General features: G+C 43.0%; 1 long non-coding RNA gene across 1 annotated transcript; it reads left to right on the top strand.

The window, feature by feature from the left end:
- Positions 1 to 19,394: 19,394 nt before the first annotated feature.
- LOC105499823 (uncharacterized) lies at positions 19,395 to 22,304 on the top strand. The gene is made up of 3 exons (XR_011618328.1): positions 19,395 to 19,872; positions 19,979 to 20,405; positions 21,918 to 22,304. It is a non-coding gene; the product is annotated as an uncharacterized lncRNA (long non-coding RNA).
- Positions 22,305 to 24,675: the final 2,371 nt, after the last annotated feature.

Genomic DNA, 24,675 nt, shown 5'->3' with positions numbered 1-24,675 from the left:
GAGATGGAACCAAATAGATACAGGAACTTGGATGTAAAGGTGGAATCTTTTATCAGTATGGGAAAAGACGGACTGATTAAAAAATAGTGTTGGGACAACTGGTTAACCATCTGGATAAAATATAAATGAATCTAGTCCTCATATAATATAACAGGAAAAAAAAATTATCCCAGATTCAAACGCAAAAAGATGAACTCTTAAAAACTATTAGAGGAAAACATGGGGGAATTTTTGTATAACGTTGGAGTGAGCAAGGTCTTTCTGAGTTGAAATGAAGAACCCATAAAAGAAAAGGGTGATAAATTTAACTACATAAAAATCAGACTAAAGTCTCTACATGGAAAAATGTACAATAAACAAAATAACACTTTGGAAGGCTAGAGCAAGAGGATTGCTTGAAGCCAGGGGTTCAAGACCAGCCTGAGCAACATAGTGAGACCCCCATCTCCACAAAATACAAAAAAAAAAAAAAAACCTGAAAAACTAGCTGGGTGTGGTCGTATGTGCCTGTGGGCCCAGCTACTTGGGAGGCTAAGGCGGGAAGATTGCTTGAGCCCAGGAGGTCAAGGCTGAAGTGAGCTATGATCATGCCATTGTGCTCTAGCCTGGGTGACAGAGCAGAAACCCATCTCTAAAAACAAAGCAAAAACAAAAAATCCCAACTAACACAACAGCAACAATAAACAAATGACAAACTAGAAGAAAAGTTGTCAGCGGCATCACAATGCACAAATCTCCTTGGAAAAATCAATAAGAAAGAATAATAACATAATATAAAAATGGACAAATGATGTAAACAAGATAGTTCACAAAAAAGGAAATATAAATAGCTTCAGAAGTTATGAAAAGATGCTCAAACACACTCATAACTATACTAATATACTATTTATTTTTACCTCTCAGATTTAAAAACAACAACAGACTACTCACTGTCTATTGACAAAGCTACAGGGAGCAGGCACACTCATACCTTAATTGTCGAGGGTAGATTTGGTGCTCCCCTGCGGCAGAAAACTTGTCAATATTCATCAAAATTGTGACTGCCTACTCTACGTTGCCTAGCTATTCAATTTTAAGATTTTATCCTATAGAAACACTTGCTCTCTTGTGAAATGATGGGCACACCAGGCTATTCACTGAAGCATTATTTGAAATAGCACAAGATTGGGCACAACCCAAATGTACAACAGGAGAGGATTGGTGAAATAAATTATATCATGTACATTCAATAGATGTAAAAATAAATGTGGCAGATCTCCATCTACTGATATGGTAAGATCTCCAGGATATACTTTAAAGTGAAAAAAGTACTGAGTAGACTATTGTGTACTCATTGCTATCTTTAGCATGTAGAACTGACAATGTATACTCATATTTGTTTGTATATACATAAAGAATTAGGGAATGACTCCATGATATACATTTTTCACATTTTAACATCTGTGAAATTGAAACGTCTTCCATTATGTGTCATTTTAGAATTACAATTAGCCATATTATTTTCTTTCTTAGTGGTACATAAAATAACGATGCATCTTAAAATGGATGACATCTTAGATTTGTTGAAATACAGTAATAACTGTAGTTACCTATGGTGAGGGGAGACTGGGAAAGGGATGAGGAGGAGCCTCTTCATTTATATGCCTTGTAATGGTTTTTATTTGAGCCATGTTAGTTTATGCCTACTCAGAAATTGAATAAATAATAGTCATAAAAATAAGGTAATAGAAACTAATATGTAAGTGGACAATAGATTATTTCCTGGGGTCTGTGTCCTCCTGCAATAGTGGTCTAAGTAAGAGATTCAGTTCTAAGATATTAAAATGTGCCACAAAGTGCCCAACACCTAGTATGTGCTAGTCAATGAGACACAACAGCTGTGTGCTGTGTTGACCTGGGTCCTCCTGGGAAGCTATTTACTCTTTGGCATCACACCTGGTTTGACCAGTAGGCAGAACATATTATTTCTGCAGATGAGACTAATGCAACTTTAGTTTGGGAACCCGAAAGACATTGTGTCATCATAAAGCCTTATGAGAGGTGGGGACACACCATTTAGGCATCTACTGTGACCTAGTAGACATTTTCAGAGCTCTCAGACAAAAATCAATGCTTGGGCAAACACGGAACTGAACCAAGATCTTGCTTTGACTTTTTTCTGCCTTGAGAAGACTACATAAGCTCCATGTTAGAAATATTTTTCTTTTTGGTATGTATTTTAGTAGTAAGGATAATTGCTCCTCTTTCCCTCTTCCCTACTTCCACAAACCTTTTCAGCCTCTTCTGGGTTAAATGTATTTTCTGGGTAAGATGTTGGCAAAAAGCAGGGTAATAAATGCCACAGGAAGGGCCAGGTGGATAGTATTCTGACTTGTGTTCCAAATACTTTGTAATGAAAAATAGAACCGGGAGAAATCCCAGCAGATCTTTCTTTTTGTGAAAGAAAAGGTTCGTAGCTTTATGGAATGCCTAGTTTAGGTTCAAGAAACCAGGATTTTAGTTTCCGGTTCTTCAGTAAACAGCTGCATGATTTCTGGGTATTGTTTTAGTGGTTCTTTTGCTCAGTTTCCTTATCTGAAAAATGAATGTGCTAGTACTTTTTCTGCTTTTCTTAAAGGACCATAGAGAGAATATATGTCATAGTGGTTGGGAAGACATTTAAAGATAAGTTTATCAAAGTGCTACAGGTAGAGGTAAGGTTCTATTTTTGCCATAATTTTAAGGGGATTTGTGTTGAGCAGCCATTTGATGGAGATTGGTCATGTCTCAGCTAGAGAGGCCTCTTTCCCAACTGCGCTGTGTGACAGTTAGGAAATATCTCTGAACAATGACAACTGGGAGCAGGGAGGGGCTAAGCCTGTCACCATCTGAGGCAGTAACAACAACGGCCAAATGTTCTTTACAAAGTACTTTCTCACCTTTTATACCACATCATCCTCTCAATAGCCCTTTGAGGTAGGTATTAGCACTATCATTCCTGTATTGCAAATAAAGAAACTGAAACTGGGAGCTGAGCTGGAATTTGGGCCTATGCTTCTGTAGCTCAAAAGCATGTGTTCTTTTCACAACACTGTTCTGTCACCTGTGTCCTCTACTCTAAACTAATCTCAGCAACTTGTTGCAGAAACCACAGAAAGCTGGAGCCTGAACTACTCTGGGACCAGGAATAGAAACAGGGAAAGGAAGAGGGCATGGAAACTTTTTCTACTTGTAACACAGGCTATTAGCACACATGTGCTAGGACAAATGGTAACCATCTGGAACTGAAGCCACAATAGTCATTGCTGAAATTCAGTCTAACAACAATGTACTCAGGTTAGATAGCATTGTATTGCCTAAAATTCTGCTTTTGGGGAGAATGACTTTGGCAAATGGTGATTAAAAGTAGCAGTATATCTGTTGACACACAGAATAAAATGTTAGTTGACATATGGGGCCATGGTACTAGCTGACCTTAAGGTCAACATTTAATGCCTTCAGGCAGATTGTGTCCTAATCTTATAATACATGGCATCCTTAATAATCTGGCCATGCAGGATTATGCGAACAAAAGGGACACCCACAAAAGGAATCAACTCAGTTCCACAAATCAGTTGTCCCTAATGAAGAACCAGATAACCAGTTCCAGCTGGTGGTGGTTAGAACTAGATTGAGGATAGACAAACTACAGTCCTTGGGCAAAATCTGTCCTCTGGCTTATTTTTGTAAATAAAGTTTCATTGGAACACAGCCATACTTATTCGTCATACATTGTTTGCTTTTATGCTACAATGGCAATGTTGAGTGATTCTGACAGAGGCTATATGGTCTGCGAAGCTGAAAATATTTTTGATTTAATCCTTTACAAAAAAAATTTGCCAAACTTTATTCTGTACAATGAATGTACAGGTGATCTTGAACTTGTGAGCATAGCCAAAAGCCTTGGGCATGTCCTCTGCTGGTGAGACACCAGAAAAGAAAGAGAAGGATAATAGAAATCTCTAGATAACCATAGCCAGAGAAATGCTCCAAGAGGCCTGGTTCCAGGGGATAGGGGGCAACAATCCTATGGATTCAAACATCAGGGAGCCCAAACCATGTGCATATAGTATTTCCATTTTAGTTAGGTCTTAAGAGCCTCAGAGACCCAGCTAACCACTCAGTTGGCTGCCCTCTCTACTATCTTTATAATGCTTGAATAAAACTTGAATAAAAATGACCTTGTTAGCAGGTCATTGTGAGTGATGTCCCTGGAGACCTTCAGGCCTCTCTTGGATAGTTAAGTGGTTCTCAAAGCCCTGGAGGAACCTCTTGAACCAGGAACCCAAACTAGTAGATCTTGAGGGAACCTCAGAGATCATCTAGGCCAAAAGAATGGAATGGCTTATACAGAGGCTCACTATGAGTTAAGTGATGAAGTCTTCCAAATCCCATTCAGGTGCATCCCATCATGCCCTGCAACCTAACATCAATCCATGGCACACTGTCTCAAATACCCAGTGGGCCAATGAAGTGTTTATAAGTTCAGTATGACTTATTCTTTATGATCCTGACCTGCTAGTTAGAGATGGCTGTTTGAGGGAAGCCATAAGCCTGCAGTTATTCCTGGAGCTCAGTTTCTTATAAGAGGTTCATTAATCAGTTCTCACACTGCTAATAAAGACATACTGGAGACTGGGTAATTTATAAAGGAAAGGTATTTAATGGACTCATGGTTCCACATGGCTGGGGAGGCCTCACAATCATGGCAGAAGATGAAGGAAGAGCAAAGGACATCTTACATGGTGTCAGGCAAGAGAACGTGTGCAGGGAAACTACTCTTTACAAACCATAAAATCTTGTGAGACTTATTCAGTACCCATAAGAAGGGTATGGGGAAAACTGCCCCAGTGATGCAATTATCTCCACTTGCCCCCGCCCTTGACATGTGGGGGTTATTACAATTAAAGGTGAGATTTGGATGGGGACACAGCCAAACCATATCAAGAGTTAAGGGGATAAGGAGAGTTGTGAGAAAGCCTTTGTGGACAAATGAAAGAAGAATGAAGAAGCTATCTGTGATGATTGGTGTATGGCTCTTTCATGAATGACTAGAACAGTAAACTTGGGTCAGATCCAGTGGTGCAGAAGCCAGGACAAGTAGCCAAGACAAGGGGGAAGAAAAGAAGCACATCCCAAGAAAGCTACCAGGGTCTACACCCATGCATAAGAAATCTTCCAGATTAGCATCAGCATCTCAAGTCAGGGTCACTAAGTAGAAATAAGGACAACCCAGGAAAGGGAAGACGTTCCATTATAAATGCTGGGACAGGATTGAAAGGCTAAGGTAATGACAACAATGTGAGGCATGTTGGATTAGAAATTCCACGTGTTGATAACATACCAACTCTCCTATAATAATGATCATAGTGCAGGCTCATAGGATTCCAGAATGCCAGTGTTTTTTTGAAAGAGACACTGTAAAAGTCTGGAAGAAATATGTGTAACACTGGTTTACATAAAGACTACTATTGCTATAAATATGTAGAAGGATAACCAATTGTAAACACAGACTCTCCAGTCAAGGAGTTTCAAGGTAGCTACAGAACTGCCTAGGAGTTGTGAGGGGTAAATGATTGAGTGCCACATTTCGTTCAGTGATAATCTAGGCACCCACAAACAAACACAAGGTCAGATCAGTAGAAGACCTCAGCTGCATGGTGAACAAAAAGACAAAAAAGTGGACTAAGGAAGACCTTGAGAATAGGGTTTGAAGGTGCCCCACTGAATGTGGAGCTAACCTTAGCTTTCCTCACCATAGGTCAATTTGAAAATCTGGCCACCCCTCTAGATCATGGGTCTTTGAGTAAACGAGAGAGAATTTGTGTTCTCAGAAATAAAATCCTGAATAACTTTTATGTTAAAAGTCAGTCTAGCTTGTCTTCGGCATTTGTTCTAAAGCAGTTGAACAAATTTTATTGCCTGCCTTTGGGCACTGTACTTTGTGATAGATACTAGGTGTATGAAGATTAATCAACAGTCACTTTCCTCTAGGGGTTCCTTGCTTAATAAAGGAAACCAACACATAAACAGACAATTTTAATATAATTTAGTAAGATCCAGAGAGTTAAGGGAGCAGAGGTGAGCTACATGGTTCAGGATAGGATGTTATAGAAGCTTCTGAAAGGAGAGGATACTTGATTCCTCAGTGTGGTCAGTAATGAAACAGTGGGGCAGGAGGAAAACCAGGGACATGGAAACCAAGATAATGGAGAGATTCAAGAAGCAGTGAAAATACAACAGTGTCAAATACAGCAGATAAGGACAAAAAGGTGCTTTGTTGGATTTGGAAATGAAGAGGTCATTGACGATCTTAAAGATAGCATGTTTCAGTGAAACAAGAGTGGATTCCAAGAGCCAGTAATGAGGACTGAATGGAATTGAGGAAGAAGAAACAGGCAGCATAGACTAACTTCTGAAGGATTGTGACTGGGAAGGGAAAGAGAGTGATGAAGTGATTGACAATGGTCAAAGGAAATTAAAGGGAGGACTGGTGTGTGTGTGTATGTGTGTGTGTGTCTGGATTAGAGGGATATTTATCATGTCTATGGTCTGAGGAGAAAGTGAATAGAAAGAATGCAGTGTCAGAAAAAAGAAGTGGGGTGAGTGACAGAGCTGTTAGGGAGTAACTGGCCTTGAACAAAAGGCTAACCTCATTCTCTGAGATCAGAGGTGGGACTGAGGAGGGGTGGGTGCCATGCAGTTAAGCCAGTAGATGAGAAAGGGTGGTGGTGGGTGCAAACCTCCATGGCTTCAAGTTTTATCAATTTGTAGAGGCACTGACATCTTCAGCGAGTCCAGGCTGTGGAGGCTGGGCCGGAGGCCCGAGAAAAGCAACATAGGCCTGAAATGTCCCTGAGAGGAATGAGAACAATGCTAAGCAGGGACCAGCTATGTGAAAGTCAGAGCTTTCCGGGGTCCCCAGGCACTGTGGTGTGGTGATGGCACTGCTTTGCATGTTTCCTTCTCTGTCAGGGTCACCCCATGATGTATAGCTCTGCTGTTTGTGATTATGCACTTGACTTTGCAATCATTGGTTCTGTGTCTCCTTGGGGAAAGAGAGCATCCCTAAGATTTTAGAATAACCGGGAGGCTAGCCAGTAGGGCAGAAGGTGGAGTTGGAGAGATATCCTGACTCCCTACAATCAAGGTTGGGCACCTAATTAATCCTGCCATTCTTCAGAATGGCTCTGCCCTTACTTTACAAAGGTTTGTTCCAGGCCATGTAGCAAGCCAGAGTGAGAGTCCTGCATAGAGTAGAAACCTCTACTACAGCCTTTGTCCCCTACAATGGCTCAGTTGCACCCACTCCTTCCCAGTTTAACAGCCCAGCTGAACTGTCTGCCATATTTCCTGGCCATCCCTGAATGCTGTGAAGCTGTCCATGCATGGTTCAGTCCCACCCTCTTCATGACCTCAGGCTCACAGACATCTTGACTGTTCCCACTGCAAACTCCATTCCTGTCCTAATGCAGTTCATTTGAATTCAGTGCAATCACTATAAGTTTTATTTTTTACCCTCTCTTGACATTTATTATCTACTGCTTTTCATTTCTAGTTTTTCATGTTAGTTTATCTTATCCCCCTCTCCACCCAACAAAACAGTGACCCCGAAGGCATGAGGGAATCTTGCACATTTTGTTTTGGCATTCCCCAGCACCAACCCAGAGTTGCTGCTAAATAATTACTGGTTTATTTGGCTGAACTGATGGATAAAGGAGGTATGAAATGTGCTTTGCCTTGGAGTAAGCTGGTTCTTTTCTGATCCCGGGATATCAGAGTTTTGAGAGCAACCTCCCTCTTGGGTAGAGCCAGGGAAAAAGTTACCAATAAACATGACTTTCTTATTGAAAAATGTGTTACTGGTGATTAACAGCTGCTGGTTAGTATTTCCTGATTGTCTGAGACACGGTGCAGGAGGGCATTTGGAGAAGGATGTGGGATGGAAATCTGTACCTCTGTAGCTCTCAGGTCTCCTGCATACCCCTCAGCCACCCACTCCTCCTGAATCTTGTCCTTGCTTCCAGACACTCATTGTTGCAGATTATGAGGGCTGCCAGTCACTTAAGTGGCCCCACAAAGCAGAGAGCATGGTGACCCAGCACACTGTCTGCTTGCACATGAAGTGTCCTGCTACAATGGCAAAAAAAAAAAGATTTTACTTTTTTCCTTCTGATTTATGGAGCAGGATAAAAGATCATGTAAGTAAGAATTACAGAGATAACTAGTATTCCTTCTTGGGTTTTATTGGAGACTTTTCAAGATTTGTGCTTTGTGAACTTTGGCTTCGCCTGCTGAATTAGTTGCACCTGGTTACAGGGCCGAACCATGGAGATTGGGAGGCTGAACTCTTTAAATGTTGATCTAAAGAAAGCGCTTCCTGGGATTTTCAGTGGTGGAACATTACTGGATGAGTAATGGTCTTGAGCATTCTTGTTTGATGATGTAAGATGTTTAGTCTTAAAACCGGGACAAATCAAAAGGCCATTTCATTGCCTCTTGTGGGTGAGATGTGAATTAAAATCATGGATTTTCTAATTCACTTAAGGCCAGACTATCCTTCATTTTAAGCCTTGATGTGCTTGCATTTATCTTGGTTTCTTAGGTTGTTTCTCACACTACAAAAAAACAATGTAACACTTGGGCAGTGCGAAAAAGGTTTCAAGGCATTTTTGTTGTAAAATCTAAAATTCTGTTTGTTTGTCCTAGCTCCATTCCAGGCCACATGCCAGGTACCCTTTACATTATACTAGACAGGTCTCTTATGCCAGCCCTTCCAAAATACCACCAAATGCCACCAGTGTTAGAGCACGGGGTCATGTATTTTAAATAATGAGAGGCCACCTAAAGGGTAGGAATGGCAATATGCTCACTTTCACCACCCTAAGGGCTCTATCTCCTAACATTGAATTTGTGGATTCCAGAGCAGTGGTTTAGTTCTGTGATGGTTTAGTTCTCACTTAACCTATCCTCTCAGATGCCATCAGGTTCTGAGATTCACATTCTCTTTACTTGAGACTAGACCCAACTTCTTGATTCTGCATGGAATCACTTGAGTAGCAACTGCTGGTCTTTCTGTAACCACAGGAACCTCTTTTGGACTATTTTGCAGGCGGGACGGTCTTCATGCCAAAGATCCTGTACTATTATCTTCACAAATATGTTCATACTTATCAGGTCATGTGTCTCATATTTAAATTGCAATATATGGCCATTGAAAGCACAAGACAGCAACAAAGCCACATTTTTTTCAACTCTAATGTACAACAGTGATTCTCAAATGTGAAGACATCTGCAAACCACCTGGGCAAAATGCAGATTCTGGCTCAGTAGGTCTGGGAAAGGGCCTGAGACTGTATTTTTAACAAGCACCCAAGGGGTACCACACATAGATTCAGTCTCCCTGAAGTTAAGTACGTGTTTAAAACCAGACCCTAAATATGTATTTTAAATTTGGCAGGACAAAACTATCTAGTAGTATTTGGCTTCTGATCTAGCCTCACAGCTCCTTCTTAACTCTCAGTTCATCCACTTCTGACCCTACAGGACTTGAGTTATTTGGCTTTTAATTTCAGGAGACAGGAACCTTTGGGATCTGCTTATTATTAGTGCTTGATGAATGCTGTTTGTTAGTACTGGACCTGATTATGATAATCCTTTGAATGTTAGGTTCTAAATCTGTCTTTCAAACATAACAACAACTAACTAATTTCTGTCCTGTCTCACCTCCATTCTCTCGGGCCCCCCAAGGCCTTTCATCAGGCCACACCATTTACTTGGTTTTAGATTTAGCTAGTATCTGTACATGTTAAGACCTTCTTCTGTAATTCACCTGCTTCCCAAGTTTGGGCTGTTCCCACTTAATCCAACGTGGAATCATAGCAAGTCAAGAACAAAAGGGACATTGGAAGCCAGAACCCTTGTACATCATTTTGGAGCTTCCTTTGGATTTCTTCAGATGACCTGGAGTGCTCCTGTCTCATGAAGCAGCCTGTTCCATGGTTGTGATGCTCTGATTGAGAGAGATTTCTTTAGGATTTTCAGCCACACGTTACCTCTCTGTAATTTTTGCTGTGGTTTTGCCTTCTAGAATTAACCCCTCTTTTACAATATGGTTCTTTTATGGTTCTTCAACCCATTAAAAGCTACTATTGTGACTCTCTGTTTCTTTTCTCTAGGTACAAGTGTCCCATTTATTCATCTATTTATCGTATATCGAAATTTCCTGACCTCTTACTCTCCTGGTCACTAGGCTCTGACATGCTCCAGTTTGACAATGTCATCCTTTCCCTAGTTTCTCTGCTGTGATCTGGCCAAGTCTGGTTCTGAACATCTATGTTGGCAGCCATGCTTTGCTGTTGACTCATATCAAGCCAAGAAATCCCCTGGAGCTTTTTAAAAGGGAGTTGAGTCTCCTCAACTTGTGCTGTTGGCTATTTGAATCCAGCACAGATGTTTACACTTATCTTTGAGGATTTTACCTTGTTTCTTTCAACAATTCCTCCCATTCATTTAAGATCTTGAGTCCTGATTCTATCACTTGTTATATAAGGGCTTCCTCCCAGCTTTGCCATCCACACATATGCTAGGTACATCCTTTATAACTTCATCATTGGAGATAAAAATTGACTGAATGCTGGTCCCTATGGCCTTTCACTCAAACTATTTGCCACTTCTAAACTCTCATCCATGATAGTCAACTTGTCAACAGGAGACTCACATTCTACTGTGCCTTTCTGATCCTACCTGTCACCTGCCAGGCCAGCCTCTCATTCTTCTAGCACCTGCTTTCCTTATAAAGTGAGAACTAAGGCCCTAGAATTTGGAAGTGAAAGGTCTGGAGACTGAGTATAAACATGCAGTAGGCTCTACAGTGAGGATTAGAAAGGGAAGGGGAAAGAAAGGAAGAGAGAAAGAGAAGGTGGCTGGGAAAGAAAGGGGAAAGAACTCCCATGCAGAGGTGGCTGAGAGGGGACCCTTTGACTTCTTGGCTGGTTGGATGTGGTTGAATGTATGTGAGAGGTGAATGAGTATAAATCAGGACATGCTTGCATAACCAGTATGTAGACAAGCATAGCCTCTGACGTGAACAAAGCAAAACTTGATTGTTTGACTCTCTTCAGGGAGGGTAATCTTCCCCAAAATCAAATGCAACCTGAGCAAGTCTTATTTCTACTCATTGTTAGGTAATAGAAAGTCACAACTGAGTAATTAGAATGTTCCATTCAACATGTGATAAGTCACAACTCCAAGCTTGGCTTGCCATTAAGTCTTCTCTGCCTGGTTCAGGTCTCTTTTAATCTGAAAGACAGCAGTGAGGAGGTAGAGTAGAGGAGAGGAGAACTTCTCTCTGCCTGTTCACCTCTTCCTCTATTTGTTAGCTGTCATTTTGTTGCAGCCACTAATGAAGCTTGGAGAGGGAGAAGAGGCCAGGAAGCAGATAGCTCTGACTCGGCAGTGACATTGCTCTTTTGGGGCCTCATTTTCAGATGATTAAAGCTGGGACCCTGGTTGTGGGCATGGAAGATGGATGAAGCCAACTTTTTCCCTCCTGAGGTGCACTACTGGCCCTTTCAGAGGTTCCCATGGCCGTAGATCTCTCTCCTATGGTTCTCTTGACCTCTGCCTGATATGTCTCCATAAGGTGTAGTGGCTTGGGACTACTCTTCAGCTAGATATCTGGCAGAACACCTCCAGTCTCTTTATGATGAGATGCCCTTGCACTACTGGTCAGGACTGAAGTCTGCTTCACATCAGCGCTCTCTCTTCTATAGCCACTTCTGACCTGTGAACCATACTCTCACATCTCTTGTCCCAACATACTCTGGGAATCCAGGGTCACCCCAAAGCAGCAGCCTCCACTGACTTGGCTGCCAAAGCATGTAATGGTCCCTCTCTCTCACCTAGATGACCCCAGGCAAGAGGCAAACTCTAACCCACAGTGTGCTTTAGCTTTTGTGGGTGTAAGTGAAGTCCCTTGTGGTTACTAACCATAGCGAATATACTGCAAAGCACCTTGAAGGTCCCTCACTGGTCTTGGGGTTAAAGAGTAACACCCCAACCTCTGTTTTAAAAGCAAGAGAAGAGGGCATTCACTGCAGAGCTATGACTCAGTTCCAGTCTCCTCACATACAAGCCTCTCTTCCCACACTCTGACCATTTCTTGTATTTTCTAAATGGGAGATGGGGTTCAAGAGTTCTCAAGAATAGCCATTTAAGAAAGCAGTTTGATATTACCTCCTAAAGTCGAGCATTCACACATCTAGGTTTATTCCTAAGAGTAACCCTGGCATATTCAGTAGGAGACACGTACAGGACTGTTCATAGCAGCTCAGTTCCCAACCTAGGGTTGTCAGATAAAACACAGGATCCCAGTTAAAATTGAATTTCAGACAAACAACAAATCGGGTTGTTTTTTCTGTCTGGTCTAAGTATGTCCCAAAGATTTCATAGGCTATAGTTTAAAATTTTCATGTTTTAAGTTCAAATTTAATTCAATGTTCTTCATTTTTATTTGCTAAATCTGGCAACCCTATCCTAAACCAAATGCCTGTCAAAGGGTGAATGGAAGAAAAATTGTGGTATTTACACACACTGGACACATGCGGGAGTCTAAATAAATGAAAAACAACTACACAGAAAAATACAAATGAATTTCAGCAACATGAAATCTGAAAAAATAAGGCTCCAAAATATTACATACGGTATGGTTTTTTGTTGAAATTGGAAACAACTAAAATAAAATATTTCTATATTTTTAAAGGAATCTATCTAGTTGCAATAAAACTACATAAAAAGGAAAGGGAATGATGAATACATATATGATTCAAGATGATGATACATTTTCTCAAATGGGGAGAAAAGGGTATAAATTGATGGCGTGATGAAGTGTAGGCTATTAGCAAGGTTCCAAGATGCTAGCTTTTGTTTTGGGTAGTGGCTTTCCTAGTACTTAAGAGGTGTGCATAGACCAATGATGAGAGTATTTCATTAGCCGATGCTTACAAGTAATCCAATAATCTGCACCTGATATCCAAAAAGAAAATAAAAATTTAAAGAGAAATAAAAAGAAGAAACAACTGAGGTTGGGAGAATTCTATTATAGAAACATACAGTGTTTGTCTAGGCGGGAAGGAAAGCGATATTGGCAAGGAAGCTGCCTCCAAGGAGGTAACAGCTGAATTGGCCCTTGAAGTATGAATAGAAATTCACTAGATGGAGAAGGAGGGCAAAACATTCTAGGAACAGCATGTCAGAAAGCAAAGCAGCACAACAGAACCTTGCCTTCTCAGAGAACAGGCTCAGGATGGTCACAGTCAGAAGTAGGTGACAGTGGCAAGTACAGAAGTCAGAGAGGTGGGGAGAAGGATAGGGTGTGGAAGACCTTATGTCCCCTGTCAAGGGGTGTGGAACTTATTATTGGGCCTCAGGGTGGGAAAACAGCAAAAGGATTATGCAGGAGGTTGTTATTGTGGATCCCCAGAACATTATGATACCAAAATGGGAAGTCTCTTGGCTTCACATATGCAAACTATTGATAAAACTGTTGCATATGGTGGAGGGTAGAGAGGGCAATGAGGCAGGTGCTAAAAAATCATAGCCTCATGGGCTTCATGGATGCTGAGTAAAAAATAGGCAAGGGATGGGTTATAATTATGGTTCAAAATCATAGATACAGAATGGTTGACAGCTCTGAGAATAAAGATGGTTATCGATTTGGTGGGAAAGTGGGGATAGCAGGAAAGGTTGGATAATTCTCCAAAGGGCAGTTCCAAGAAAAATTAAAAACCATTAATAAAGAAATATTAGTAGATTCCCTTTATGGCACCTCTGGATTTCTTGTGTATTGTCTGCATCAGCCACTCCTCTTCTCCCAAAGCCTTAGAATTTGTTCTCTCAATTCATTCTGTTCCATGTAGCAAAGTGTACTGTGCAACTACTACTGAACGTCAGGTAGAATGTTGGATGCTGGAAACACCAAGAGAGATAAAATACAGTTCATCTCCTTATTGGGATTACATCTGAGCAGGAACACAAATCATCAGCAAGTATCTATAATATATTTGAAAAGTACTAGAATAGATATGAGTTACTACACGAATATAGAAGGGAGAGCAATTGGTGCCACCTGCAGTGGGAGTGTCAGAGATAAGGTGGCATTTGAGTTGCATGAGCAAAAGTTCAAGGTTGAGCAAAAGTTGGACAAGCAGATAGGAGAGGCATGCAAAGCAGAGAGAACTGCAAAAGCAAAGGCCTGGAGGTGAGGCTGCCGGGAGGCTGCAGCCAGATTGGGACAGGCTTTCTAGATCTTGCTGAGACGTTCAAACTTTGTTCTACATGCTGTGGCTCTTAAGCAAGGTGGGGTCAGGAGCAGATCTGGGTCTTTGGAACAAGCCTGCTGGCCATGTGTGGAGGATGGAATGAAGGGGTTTGAGGTTGAGGTCACAGAGAACAGTCAGGAGACAGCTGCAGGACTTGCCATGAGTCACAATGAGCCTATAGAAGGACTGTGGAGGTGGAGAGCCAGTGAGGTCGGGACCAGAAAAGGCCTTGGTTGTGGGGTAGGTTGCTACCCTCCCTGCCATCCACATGGGTGGGCTGTGTGAGATGGACAGCAGCCTGAGAAGAGGCCAGGAGTGGGAGTGGATTTGGGAAGGGCCTCAGTGACAGGAAGGGTGTTTCCACTGTGCAGCTGCCAAAAGAAACCTGTGACTCAGTGGATGGCATGTCTGATACCCAGAAACTTTATAGTCCGAGTTAGCCTTGCTCCTATCTACTTCCGTAAGTCAACACTGCCTCACAGTTGGGATGGCAGCCAATGGGTGGGGTCCATAATGCCTTTTCTCAAATTTAAATAGTGTCTACACCAACCGCAAGCCTATTACAGGGGAGTGCCTTTGTAGGAGGCACATGCCATGGGAAGATTGATAAAGAGCAGGAAAAACATCTTTTTTTAAGGCCTGCAATTCTCACACCCAATTAGAGTGATCTTGCTTGTGTAAGAATTGAGTTGTATCAGTCATTAATAATATCAAGGCAACTGCTGTTTAGAGAGGACCCACTATGTGCTAGAAGCTAGGTGATATACTCTTCCTCACTATCTGATTTATTCTCCACAGTAACCACACAAGGTAGTCATTTCTTGCTCCATTTTACAGGTGGAGAAGTAAGGCTGAGAGAGTCCTAATGGGTTGGTCATCAGACGGAGTTTAGAAATATTGTCCCTATTCCGACTGGTGATGGCATTGCTTGGCATCTCACCAGTATATAGTTTTCTTTGTTAATGGCCAGGGCACTGATAGCAGTCATGCTATATGTAAAGCATTCCCTTCCTCCCACACTGCGAAGTCCTTCTCTACAGCACAATCATTCCAAGAACGAGGTTTAATTGCAAGGTCTTTTTAAAACCTAGCCACCATGGGAATTGCATTCCTGAAAGACTAGGGCTGTGATGGTTTTCATCAATGCCTGGTGTTCTGTTTGCCTCGGCTCATGCTTAACAGTCCAGCAGTTAGAAGATGGAAAATAATTATTCAGTCTAGCCGGGAGATGGGGTGATAAAAGGAAACTTTGGGCTGCTGATTAAATTGTTTATTTATGCACAAGCTTGGCTATGTCTTCAGCATAATGTGCTGTAGGAAGAAGATAGGGATCTGTCCTCATGGAGAGACACTGACAGGGGTGACTGAAATCCCCACCTCTGCTCACTCCCACAGCTCCCTCTCTGCAGTGCCCTGCATCTTCGTTTCCTGCTTGGCTCTGGATTTTGAGGACTTTGTGAGGCTGGAATTAGGCAGAGTAACAGAATAGTAGAGCTATTTGTCTAAGCTCTGCATTTTGCAAAAGAGAAAGCTGAGGTGAGAGAGAGGTTGTGATGGTGCTGGGCAGGGCAGAGAACGTCCTGGAGTCTGGGTTCCTTGATTTCTGGTCCTGTGTTCTTTACATTATTGCATGCTCACCCAAGTGTGTGTGCACCACCTTTACAAAACATATTTTGCCTTTTACCCCTCGTGGTCCTTTTCTGCATTCTTCTCCCTCTGGCTTTTGAAACAAAATCAGCTGTCTTTAATCTCTTTTTTGTGCACTGTTTCTCTTTATTTTCTTCCTCCTTCCCTGCATTAGAGCATGTACAAATTGTACATAATGCATAATTTAAACCCTCAGTTTGCCTATATTTTGAGCGCATGCAAACTCAACTTTCTAGGGAAATACTAGACCAGTAGTCAGCAAACTACGGCCCACAGGCCAAATCTAGCCTGTGCCTGTTTTGGTAAATAAAGTTTTATTGGAACCTGGTGACTCTCATTTATGTATTGACTATGGCTGCTTTCATGTAACAGTGGCAGAGTTGAGTAGTTGCAACAGAGACTGTAGGGCCTACAAAACCTGATATATTTAGTATCTGACCCTTTACAGAAACAGTTTGCCAAGCCCCTGCACTAGAAAAAGATATTGCGACTAAATTCTAATTTAGGGCATTCCTGCCTTCAGAGAGCCCAGGCCTAACTTTTATGCCTGCAGAACAACAAAGACACAAGCTGTGTTTAAATTGAACCATTGAGAGCGTGAGGATTCAGCAAGAATATTGTGATTCACTAAGCTAGGATTTTGTTTCTGAACTTTAATTTTTGATACTTTGAATGCTGAGGAAACTCAAATTTAGTTCCCTCTCCCACTTTTAAGCCTTTGATGACTCCTTCTGAGTTCCATATCCCAGACCCTCGCATCCAGGCTGGCCCTTCCTGCTGGTCCCGCTCTGCAACTTGAGGACTCCTGGCTTGGAACTGAACCACTTTGCTCCAGTTGAACCATACCTTTGCTCCAGTCATACATCTTGCAGGACAAAAGTTCAGAGGGCAGAATTTCCAGATCACAGTCTCCTATAGTGTTGCCTCAACTCGTCTCACAATAAACGATAGTTCTTTCCAAGAAGTGCTATGAATTAAGACATTCCTTCTGGCATTTTCTTTCCTTCCTTTCTTTGCATTTTGCTTATGCTGATGTGGGTTCCTTTAGCTCGATTTAGATTTTGTCGATGCTCTCCTAAGCTCATGGAATTTTGGAGGAGATCATCAAGTCTAGCCCCTTTTCCACCACGAGGAAGCTGAGGCCCATGGTATGGTAGTCTTTAAAAGATACTTTCTTTTCATGCTTCATTTCTTTGGTTGTAAATGAATGTTTTTCTTTTCTTTTTAAGTAATTTAATTTTTTTCCAGTTCCTTTTCTGAATTTACATCTGTCTTTATTGTATACGGTCTTTACTTCTCTTTCCCCTCCAGGTGCCTAAAAGTAGAGCCTGCAAAGGTTATATTTTGCGGAAAGCTCCCCACAGATCATAGTGCTCACATTTATTTGCTCAGAAAAATTCTCCTTAGGTTTTATTAGAGTTTTCTGGAATCACCTAGAAGGTGAATTCCTAGTGAAATGTTTGGGTTCAGATTGTTAATTGAATTGTGGGCAGCCTAAAGGTCTTTCTGCAATCTCCTGGAATTTCTCAGCCTGAATGCTAAAGATGAAGCATGGATCTTTGCCACCTGCAACTACCACTTAACCAGGTGACTGGTGCCAGTCCAGCAGCATGCTGGATCTGAGGTTTACCACCTGGGAAGACAGATGATAATGCTTCTCTCCTCCTGGCCTGGATAAGGGGGGGAAATGGCACAAGGTGCATGTGCTCAGAACATGGAGTTCCTCTTAGGATTAGGGCTAAGATGCTGGAGTCGTTCCAGCCAATGGAGACTCCCAAAGCTGCAATAGTATTGGAGCTCTCTTGGCACCTCAGCACACAATGCGGGTAGACCTGGTACAGCATGCTTTCCTAGCTGGTTTTCAGATGAGTGAGAAAATAAGCTGCTCCTCGTATGGTGGATAACCCAAACAGTTTTCTTTAGGCCAACCCCTAGATGTTACAGGCAAGGAAACTGAGGCTTGATGTCAAAGTCACTGTGGTGGCTTTGTACTGTAGTAGCTAAGCTGGAACTGTGTTTCCCAGAATTCCTTTCTTTTTTTCTCTCTGGTTGGAGTTGGTCAGAAGAGAAATTTGTGTGTAATTTGTAGGTGGAAGTGAAGCAGCAGTCATGCCTATGCTCTGACTGTCAGGAGAAGGGCTAGTGGGCACTGTTGCAGCTCACAGGTGTCATCACTGATCTGAAGGCTTACTTTGCTGATGTGGGTGACAGCCAGGCCTGCAACCTCTCCAGTCCCATCCAGGCCTCCTCCCTTGGCTTTCTGGGGTCCCAAGACTGGGCGTGTGTGCAACTATGTTGGTAAAGGGCACTGGCCTAGCCTGCAGGTCACCTGCATCAGTAAAGTTGAAGATGGTGAGAAACTGATGGGGTTTTCGTCTGTCCAGGGTGGGTTCTAGTTTGTCCATGTTCTCCCCGATTTCATGTGCGTGTCTCCTTCCTGACAGCAAACTCTACTGTGTTCAGGCTCAAAGCTAGATGCAGAGCAACAGACCTACATAGACTGCTTAATCAGATTCGACACCTGTGGAAGGTCCAGTCCCTATCATAAAGCCCTTATTCTAGACCCTCATGGTGGTTCTGCTTCTCTGACTGAACCTTAACTGATACAGTCACACAGCCTTGCAGTGGAGCCCAGGTCCCCCAGGATTCCAGGAGAACAGGCTCCCTGCTTCCAGTGTCGCCTCTGCTTAGAGGCTCTGTTGGCATGGCACATTGCTGGTGTTGATAAATGCTGGAAAGCAAATGAGGAGGTCCTGGCCAAAGAAATCTTCTGGGCGCTCAGCCACAAACTTGTCATCAAAATGCCTGGGTCACCCCCTCAAGCCCCATCTCACATTGAGCAGGGTAGACACTGCTTGCATTACTCTTTGTGCCAGGGCATTTGAGTACGTAAGTATGACAGAGACCGAATCAATCTTAGATGCTTGAGCCAGAGATTCTGAGCAAAATCAGATGAGTCCAAGATGCAGTTCATTTTCTCCATTGGTTACTCCACTTTCTTGTGGGAAAAGGTGGTGGGGGAGGGTCAGGCAAACTTTCATTCGATCACTCTGTGTATGGTGAGATAGGAGAAGAAAGAGGGTGTTGTCTCTGCAGTAAGCCTGGGGGAGTTGGTGAGGGACACCTTAAGTCACCCTCTCTCTTTCTACGTGTCTCCATCTCCAAGACACACTATGAGGAGCCCTGCTCAGATGACGGTGGCAGGGAATTATGTGGGAGACCCCATGGTCTTAGGTCCCCAGCACTTCAAAGCAGGGAGAATTCAGCATCTCTCAGTCCTCTCACAGCATTCCAAGATTGCTGCTTGAGGTCTGAAGCCTGACTTGTCTTTACAGCCACCCTTATTGAAATGCAGGTGAGCTAGGGACTCAGAGGGGTGGGGCATTACTCCTAGTTGGTTATTAATTAAACGGGACTATATCCGAGACTAGGTGTTAGTTAATGGAGAACTAAGGAGTCCTGTGAACCCTGTGAGGTGGCTACTGAGATCCCAGCCTGGCAGAGCAGGCTGATGGAGCAGTGAGGGCACCAGCGATAATGTTCTGTGATTCTCTACTGCACTCAGGACCTGCAGAGACACACTCAGCCTCTCCACTTGAGCTCCACTGGCTCCCATGGTGCACTTTGGCTCTACCAGGCATGCTCTTGCCTTAAGACATTTGTGCTCACTGTCCTCTCTACCTGGATCCCTCTTACCCTAGAGAGCCTTCTGACAGGTTTCACTCTCTCATTTCTTCACATCTTTGCTCTAAAGTAACTTCATCTTCATGAACTTTTCCCTGACCACCCTACTATAAATTGCAACCCTCCCCACTCTTCATGCTAATATAGTCTTACTATGGTGGCCATTGCCGTCTACCTTCCTACGTAACTTACTAATGAGAAGGTAAGTGTCACTGGGGCAGAGATTTGCTTTATATGTGCTCTGGTGTATCCAAGTGGTGGCACCTAGTGGGCACTCATTGTGGCCTTCGTCTTTCTTCACTCCACAGGACACCATTGGCACTGCATTCCCCATTGAATGATGCCCCCTGGAACACAGCTTTACAGACTTCAATGTGAATACTGCCCCCTAGAATTGTGCAATTTGGCAGTACAGAGCCTAATATTTGTTGAAAAGAGGCCACAGGCGATCCACTCTCTCTGTTCATCTTCCTGATCCAGTGGCCTCTGAAATCCTTCTGGCGACTTCTAATTGTAAACCTTCTCATACTTGAAACCTTCCCTGTGTCAGGATGAGGAAGCTGGTATGATGAGTGGGCTGATTCCGTCTGTTTGCAGTTTATTATCAAACTTGGACATCTTATTTCAGAGAGATATAAGAAAGGCACTCGATAAGCTGTCTGCAGCAGTTTCTCCTGAGGGGTCTGCCAAAAACGGCGTGGGATTTCAGGGTCTGGTTTTCTTTGCCTTCTCCAGGTAAGCTTGTTTATAAAGAGGAAACATTTGTGCCGCTCAGCAGATTTGAGAGACCCGGTGGGAATTGCTGTTTATTTGTCTTTTGATCACAAAGCCTGGGGTTTGGCTCCAAGGCTGAAGGTCTCAAGGCCTCTTTATCTCCTCCCCTTGAGACTTTAATCTCTCTTCTGACATTCCTTTGGCCCATGGGGTGGCTGGGGAGTGGAAGGAGGGGGAGTACTTGCAGGTGTACAAAGATTCCCTGGCCTGTCAGAGTATCTGTCCTTAGTCTGACCTCCCACCAGGGACTGTGATTCTTTTTGAGATGGACTCTGGAGCCTAACCTCCCCCTCCCCTTTGTCCTACAAACAACCAAAAGGAAGAAACGACAAAGCCACCCACCCTCCCCCAACCCCCAGGCAACATTTATTTTGGGGAGCGAATCTTTTGTATTTGAAGCCACATCTTAGTATTTGCCTTTTATGGAATCCAAGAGGCGAAGTGAGGTGAAGGGTCGTGGCATTCAATTCGCTGGTTTTATAGATGATGACACAGCAGTCCTCAGGGCTTCTGGGGCCTGCCCAGATCACGCAGCCCCTCCATAAAGGTGGCTGGGCCAGTCCCCTGGTTGTGTGGCCTCCCCAGGTGGTTTTCAGGGCGCCTCTCAGCTCTGTGTAATGTGAGCTGCCCATGACTAGCCTTAAACCCCTGTGAGCAGAGACAATTTTCTTTGAATCAGCATGCACACCACGCAGCGTTCCCCACAGGGGGACATATTGAGAAAATGAAATTCAAATCACCCCTCTGGTACGCTTTTCACTCCCTTTTCTGATAACACACAGAGAGAAGCCGAATCTGTGGGTGATCAGGTGGGTTTTCACAGGGCCAGCCAGTAAGACCTATGAAGGCCACCCAGGCAGGCCCTTCTCCTGTCCCTAGGTGCTTCTGACAGGAGCCACAGAGAGCAGCCTAAGGCTGGGGACACAGACAAGCCTTCAGCCAGGACTTTGCTCCCTGACTCAGGGCTCACTTCCCCAAGTAGCTGAATAACATTTTAGGGTATATGGCTGCACCCATGTCCCACTCTCTTACTTGGCACTAGGCTGAATGAACACCTGGTGTTCAGTGACCTCGAGACACTGTGAACCTACTTTGAACTTACTTCGTAAAGCCATTCAGCTACAGAGTAGATTGCATGCAGTCTGTCTTTTAAAAATAAATAAAAAGTCCTTAGTTTGGTGAAGTCATTTTACTCGCGCAGAAAAAAATGTAAAGGTAACCATGAAATTACAAGAACAAACCTTTGTGCTCTCTGGGTCTCTTGGAAAAAGAGGGCAGGCAGGGCTTGTGTGCACAAGGCAGGAGCTGCTTGTGCAGAAATGGAAATGCTCCCCCATCTTTCCTTCCACACTAAGTCGCTTCATTATATTTTCAGGCGAGCAAGTCATGGGTTCCTGGTGCGCGGTGCTGTCTTTTTCAATTAATGCTTTTCTCAGAAGTTCAGGTTTTAAACATCTCCCCCTCTCTTCCCAGGTCTGTTACATTTCCCAGAATGGTTCCCAGTGCTGGAGATAATTCCTTTTCGGAGAACCTACATTTCTCACCTGCTGATTGCAATTAGCCACTACCAGCTGGGGCCTGGTGTGCAGCTGAAAAGCTAACAAGAAGTGGAGACCACGCGGAACCCAGACAGGGCATAGGATGTGCATAAATAAGCAACGGTGCCTGTGTTTATGAGATGCTCCTGTGAATTCAAGGCTTCCCCACCCTCTGCATAACTCTCCCTCTTCTGGCTTTGTGCTGCACACCCCTACCCTAACTATATTTTTTGTCTCTGGTTTCGTAGCCTACACTTAACATCACAGTCACGAATTTACCACTAAGTACATTTTGTTAGGCAATAAACAGCCTTGGAAGAAAAATGAAATCCGACTAGGACTTCTGTTCTAATAATGTTTGTGAGCTGTGGTGGATTCAGGCAGGCCCCACATGCAGGTCTTAGAGCTAACCTTGGCTGTGGGGGCTGGCGGGGCTGGGAGAGGGCTCAGGGACCCCCAACTCAACTCCCTTATTTTATGAGGGAGGATACTGAATCCCAGAATGGGAGCATGGCCTGTCCAAAGTCTTAAAAGGAAGTCACAGGACTGGATGAAGCCCATGTCTCCCGACCCCCAGCTTAGGGCTTTAAACACTGCTTTGCTTTCAAACATCACGGGCAGCAGATTGGTAGTTTGTGAGGAAAGCACCAAGGAGACTCCTGAGTGCTAGAAGGCAGTTTCTGTTGAACAATGTGGTCTCCAACCCTAGGCAATCTTTCTTTCCTTCCTCACGGACCAGGCATGTCCCCTGTGCCAACGTTGCACCCTTTTCATTCAGAGTTGATACCCATGTTTCCGTAGCTCACAGCTGCTGAACCCAAATCCCTACTTGCTGCCTAAGGGGAATGCTCTCCACCTTTAGAGCTGTCTTGGGTTTGTGCTGCAGGGAACAGCAGAGAACAGACACGCAAGCCGGGGGAACTTAGCAGCTGTCCCTGCGTGGTAGCTCTGCGGTGTAAATGCAGGGAGGCCAGCCTCGTGAGGTCTGTGGCTTCTGGTGCAATCATATCTACTGGCTGGGGATGAGCTGGATTTTTTCCAGCCCTCTCCACTCAGAGGATCAGCCATTCTATACCCAACTCAGCTTCCACCAGGAGAGGCCATCTTGAAGGATTTAGAGTCGGGGAGTTAGACCGGCTTCCAGGTAGCAAGCAGTAAAGAAATGTACCGGGACTTTGGACTCCAATTCTGGCTTTGTTCTGCGGTGGGCATGCCTCTCGGCCTCTGATTCCTTGTACGTAACATGGAGACTCATAATGCATAGTTCAATGGGCTTTTCTGAGAGGGTAAGGGAAGGAGTCAAAAATAGGTTTGCTATAAGTGTTCACTTTACTTCCCTCTAGTACTAATTTCTGTTTTACTGATAAGGAAAACTGAGGCCAAGGGAAGTAGAAATACTCTCCCAAGGCCACAGGCTTTTCTATTGTCTCCAGCCACCTGTTAGTCTCTGTCAGGCACTCGGGGAAAAAAAAACTGCAATGAACTTCACTAACACAAAATCCTTTCTCCAAAAATAAGTGGTTCTACATGCTGGTAAATATTTAACAATTAGCTGGGGGTTTGGAGGAGGAAAGGCAGGAGAAAGCTCTGCTTTGTAGGCTTGTTGATTTTTATTTTAAGAGAACTGTAGATTCACATGCTGTTGTAAGAACTGTTAATGAGAGATGACCTGTACCCTTCATGCAGTTACCTCCAATGGTAACATCTTCAAAACTATAATAGTGTTACAACCAGAATATTGACATGATATAATCCACGAATCTTTATATTTTCCCAGTTTTACTTGTACTCATTTGTGTGTATATGTGTGTGTATTTAGTTCTATACAGTTTTATCACATGTGTAGGTTCCTATGACCACTACCTGTAAATTCAGTCAAGATACAAAATAATTCCGTCACCGCAAGAACCTCTCTGTTACAATCTTTACCTCCCTGCTGCTCTAACTCACCTTGTCATTGAACCCTGACAACCTCTAATCTGTCCTCCACTTATTTAAAAAATTTCATCAATTCAAAATGTTATATAAATGGAGTCACACATATGGAATCTTTGGCAGTTGTTTTTTCACTCAGCATAATTCTGTCAAATTTCATCCAACGTGTGTGTATCAATAGTTAATTCCCTTTTATCGTTAAGTAATATTCTATGGTATGAATGTGCCACAGGTTGTCTAACCATTCACCTGCTGAGGGATACCAAGGTTGTTTACAGATTTTGGCTCTTGTGTATAAAGTTACTGTGAATATTCATGTATAGGTTTTTATGTGCACAAAAATTTCCATTTATTTAGAGACTTGGCATTCTATCCAATAAGTGATTGCTGGATCTCACAGTGGTTACATGTTTAGTTTTGTCTTTAAAATGCTAAATTGTTTTCCAGAGTGACTGTACCATTTTATATTCTCTCCAGTGATGTACAAATGATCCAGATTCCCCACATCTTCACCAGCATTTGATATTGTCAGTATGCTTTATTTTAGCCATTCTGATAGATGTGTAGTGATATCTCATTATAGCTTTAGTTCGCATTTCTCTAATAGCTAATGAAACTGAACATCTTTTCATGTGCTTGTCACCTGTTTATCCTCTGATGAAATGTCTCTTTACTTTTTTTTTTTTTTTGGCAAATTGTCTAATTGGACTGTTTGTTTTTGACTATTGAGTTCTGAGAGTTCTTTATATATTTTAAAT

This window comes from Macaca nemestrina, chromosome X, assembly GCF_043159975.1.
Source record: "Macaca nemestrina isolate mMacNem1 chromosome X, mMacNem.hap1, whole genome shotgun sequence".
NCBI lineage: Eukaryota > Metazoa > Chordata > Mammalia > Primates > Cercopithecidae > Macaca > Macaca nemestrina.
This window is presented reverse-complemented; position numbering and strand designations above follow the sequence as displayed.